Here is a 5,116-nt window from a genome sequence, read left to right on the forward strand (position 1 = left end):
CACCTGCCTCTGCCTCCTGAGTGCTGAGATTAAAGGCGTGCGCCACCACGCCCGACTGAGGGCACTGCTCTTACATGATACAAAACCATACATGTGGGCAAAGCACCCGTATACACAAAATAGTAAGAGTGAAAAAGAAAAGAAAAACTAGAAACACAGAGAGAAATAAAAGGTACGTGGTTATGAATAAGAATGCCAAGTTATGTGTCTAACTATATGAGAACCCTGGGGTGGGAGGGGTAGTGGGGGGAAGGGCGGGGGGCGGGCTGCGTGGGGGGGGATGTACCCGGAGAATTGAATTAAGTGCTGTAATGCTCACACAAGCGTACAGTGAGTGTCTCCACAGCTATAAAGGGTAACAAAGGCTAACAAGGTGTGCTAAATTATCAGTGATCGGTACCAGGAATCACCAAAACATTGGAGACTGGAGATTCTAAACAAATTAAAAAAGAAAAGAAAAGAAAAGAAAGAAAGAAAAGAAAAAAATATATAGTCATACCAGGTAGCACTGGTGCAACTTTTTAGTCCCAGCCTTCGAGAGCAGTGGCAAGTGGATCTCTGAGTTCGAAGACAGCCTGGTCTACAGAATGAGTTCTAAGAAAGCCAGAGCGACATAGAGAATCCCTGTCTCAAACTGCCACCCCACCCCCACCCCCCCAAAAATATAACCAGGCACAGTCTCACTATGTAGCCCTGGCTGGCTTGAACTGACTATAGAGGCCCGGCTGGCCTCGAACTGAATTACAGAGGCCAGGCTGGCCCTGAAACTCCCCGAGATCTGACTGCCCCTGGTTGTCGTACATCGATCATCCGTTCTTGAAGGACCCACCGAGACAACTAAAACGGTGCACAGTGGCCCTGCGGGTTGAACGCCAGTGGAAAATGGTGGAAGCTGAAACTGTAACAACAACAACAACAACAAAGTCCAGCTTGCGCAAGCTTCCGCTCGAGCTCCTTTCAGGTTTCGATGGACAGCAGGGCACCGCCCCCAAAATCTTCCCGCCTTCTCCAGCGGAAGTAGAGTCACCCCTGGGAAGGAAGTTTGTCCCAGGACCCTCCTACCAGAAGGCTTAAGGAGCATGAGGCCCGGACTGAGCGGACGGAAGACGACGCGCGCCAGCCAGGCAGCTCCTCAGCCCTGCGTGCCCGCTTCCAGCGCGGAGGGGTGCCCGCCGGCACCCGGGCAGTGAGCCCCGAAGGTATGGGGGGGTCAGAAACGTGCAGACTTTTTGAGGGAGCTTCCGGCTCGGTTTGGCTTCGTCTTTGCTGTGAAGTCGAGGTTCCCTGGTGCAGCCCAGACGGGCTTTGCGCGTACGCCAGGAGGCCAGTGCAGGCTTTTCGGGGGGGGGGGGGCGGCCGCCTCAGCAGCGGGAGGTGGGTTTCTTGGCGTCCATATTAAATTCAGGTGGGATGCCCCCGTGCACAGTTGTCGCGTTCTGTCGGACAGTTACTAGAACTCCCATGATTTCGACCTCTCCGCCAACACCTCTTGTTTTGTTTCTTTCTTTAAAGGGCCTGATTTGTTGTTGTTGTTGTTGTTGTTACTACGATGGAGCGAAATTTACAGAAGGCGTTTGAGTGGGCCGATGATATTCTCGAGTCTATGTGGCAGCAGTCCCCTCCTCCGAGATGCACTTCCACCGGGGAAAAATCTCTGCATGAAAAACTGTACGACATTTATGTCGAGGAATGTGCAAAAGAGGCAGAGGCACGGGGCCTTCAAAGCAATGTCTACTTGCTAGAGAAGCTCCTGAGGAAAGAGGCGTTGCCGTGTTTAGTGGTCAACCTGTACCCCGAAAATCAGGGCTATTCTCTCATGCTGAAGGACAAAAGTGGGTCATTTTCAGAGACCTTTCAGTTGCCTTACGACGTAAAGAAACTGCTTGAATACTTGGATGCTGAAGAGTTACCTTCTTTTCTGATTGATGTCCTGGAAAAGTCTCCCGTGAATGTTTTTCACCATGGGTGTGTCATAGCAGAAATCCGAGACTACAGGCAATGCATTCACCCTCCTGGGGAGCTTGGTGCAGAGCCTGATGTGTCCTCTGCTGCATCATCTGCTGTGTCATCTGTGCCATCTACTACTTTGCCTCCTGCTTACCAAACTCGGCATATTCTCTTACGTCCCACGATGCAGAGTCTAGTAAGCGATGTAGAGTCCATTACAAGTGATAACCGGCAGTGGACTGAGGAAGAAAAACTTGAGCTTGAGCGCCAACTGATTTTAGCAACAGCTGAGCCACTGTGTCTGGATCCCTCCGTTGCTGTCGCCTGCACAGCCAACAGACTGCTGTCTAATGAGCAGAAGATGAACACTGACCCTGTGAGACAATGCTTCAAGAGGCATACATCTCCCTCTCTGGATCAACAGGAGTTGTCATCTGGGTGTATGTGTCCCCCTGACCTCACAACGATGACTCCTTTCAAAAAACAGGCAAAAATAGGTCCATATGACCTGCCAATTACTGAAACAGATGCATGGATGCAGGGACCCTGTGAACTGACCATGTCTTCAGAGTTGGATATGCAGAGATATATTAACGAGGTGCCATCTCTGCTCTTTGATGATGAAGAACCAAGTGTCCTGGAAGTTCCTAAGGTAAAATGTGACTTTATGTTTGATTATGAGGATGACAATCAGCTATGGGAAATGAATCCAAATATTATGAAGTCCCTTAATGATCCACTTTTCTCTGCTGACATAGGGCCACTTCCAGAGGACAGAATTGAGAGCCACATGGATTTCCCTCACATGTCCCTGGATGATTATTCAGATGATTTCATAGCGAGGGTAAACTCTGAGCCTAGGGAGACAGTAGATATATGCCAAGGGTCTGCCCAGGGTGAAGCCAAGTGTTCAGATAAGGTGGCACAGGGTTCTAGTAGCTCAGTCTGTCTTCCTCAACCCTCCCTGAAGACAAAGCCTACAATCAGTGTGGTGCCAAAGCCCACAACTAGTGTGGTGTCTAAGCCCACAACTAGTGTGGTGTCTAAGCCCATAATCAGTGTGGTGCCAAAGTCCACAATTAGTCTTGTGCCAAAGCCCACAACCAGTCTGGTGGCAAAGCCCACAACCAGTCTGGTGGCAAAGCCCACAACCAATCTGGTGGCAAAGCCTGCAACTGGTCTGGTGCCAACCTCAGTCTTAGAGCAGGAAAGCAGAATTCCTCCACCACTTGCACTTACCCAGATCTCAAAACAGGGCTCCTCGACTGTCAGCTGTGGTCAAAATGCACCACCTGCTCCTAAGACAGCCTCTGTGGTTCAGCAGGCCGCTGTGAGCATGGGCAGAGTTAACACCCTTCCTCCGGCTCTCCAGCCTAATGCTAGGTCATCAGAAAACAAGCCAAAGTTCCAGGGCCTTAACAGTACCACTAGCACATATGTGATCAATATAGTGAAGTCTAAAACAAAATCTAGTTTGGTGGGTAATTCAACCCAGGTCCTAGGGTGCCCCACTAGTGTCCCAGCTGCTGCAGGATTCACTCAAAACAACCTTCTACCAACCAGACAGCAGCCACCTAAGCCACTACAGCGCCCCATGAAGTCACCTACGCAACTCATTATAAATAATACGGCAAATCCCTTAACTGTAAAGCTTCCCCCTGGCTCTGTCATTTTGTGCCCAGAGCCTCAGAAGCCATCTCAGGGACAGCCACAGCAGATATATGTATTGATTCCAAAACAGCAGCAGACACCCAAGGCTCCTGTCCCCCCACAGCCAGTGCCACCAGCTTCCTCCCAAGGGCCTAATAATAATCAGCAGTTGCCCTTGCCAGCTCAGCAAACTAGTCGCCTTAGCACTGAGCAAACGGGTCTCCTGAACATCAGCAGGGCCAGAGGGGTTCAACCGACCCTGACATCCTTGGCATCTCAGGTAGGCTCCACCCAGCAGAGTCACCCGCAGAGTGCTCATTCACAGAGTTTGGAGCGCCCTGCTACCCTAGTACAGCAGAGGCAGACTCAGAGCCAGAATGTGCAGGTGAGAATCATACCACACATAGTAACTGTGGGCAAACCAGGCGCTCAGTGCTCTGACCGTGATCATGCAGCTGGTGAACCCGGTGATAGAACAGGAGGCCCATCAAACACCCCAAAATCCTGAGTCTTGATTCTCTTTAAAATGTGCCAGCATTGAGCTAATTCAGTTCTCAGTTTTTACTTCACCTCTGGTGTTTTGAATATCCTAATATACTATAGTTTAAAATAAAAAAAAAACACATAATACCCAAGTTTTACATAGAATCAGAGAAAGGATATTAAAAACTGAGGCAATTTTGCTTGTCATTCTTTTTGCTTTCAATATAGTCATGTTTATTATAGTGTTCCAATGTGATTCCACATCCAAATGTTTAGTCTCTTCCAGATTGCCAGTAGATAAATACAAAAGGTACAGTACCATGAAGCTGCCTAAATGGCTCAGCAGTTAAGAGCACTTGTTCTGTCAAGACTGGAGTTTGGTTCCCAGCACCCATGTCAGGCAGGTCTAAGCCTGTCTGTACACCCAGCTCCAGAAACTCTGACATGTGTCTGCCCTCTTCGAAGACTGACGTACTGGTGCCCCTCCCACACAAATAGACCTTCAAAATAAAATAAGAACTTCAGATATGGCCTAGTGGTTAAGAGCATTTGTTGCTCTTGTACAGGATCCATGCTTAGTTCTCAGCACCTACATGGTAGCTCACAAATATCTTTTAACTCCATTTCAGGAGATCTGACACCCGCTTCTGATTTATGTGGGCACCAGGTACTCATACGGTACACATACATGCATGTAAACTCCCAAGCACATAAAATAAACTTAGTATATCTTTTTGTAATGGCAATAATACACTTTTAAGTTAGTAGTATAGGGATTATTTGTAAATGGTGATTTAAAACAAGCATGCATTTTGCTATTTTAACAGATTTTTGAAGGAGGGATACATCCTTGATGACATTTTTTTTATTTTAAGTTTTGGAGACAGGGTTTCTGTAGATAGCTCTCTGGTAGTCCTGAATTCACCGTGTAGACCAGAGTGGCCTGAAAACTCACAGATGTCCACCTGCCTCTGTTCCGGAGTGGCGCTAGAAAAGGTGTGCACCACCCCCACCTGGCCTGATTAGGGCTGTCACA

The 5,116-nt window shown here is 48.5% G+C and overlaps 1 pseudogene; it reads left to right on the forward strand.

The window, feature by feature from the left end:
* Nucleotides 1–1,549: 1,549 nt before the first annotated feature.
* On the forward strand, nucleotides 1,550–4,105 carry LOC110314401 (annotated as a pseudogene).
* Nucleotides 4,106–5,116: the final 1,011 nt, after the last annotated feature.

This window comes from Mus pahari, chromosome X (genome assembly GCF_900095145.1).
Source record: "Mus pahari chromosome X, PAHARI_EIJ_v1.1, whole genome shotgun sequence".
Lineage (NCBI taxonomy): Eukaryota > Metazoa > Chordata > Mammalia > Rodentia > Muridae > Mus > Mus pahari.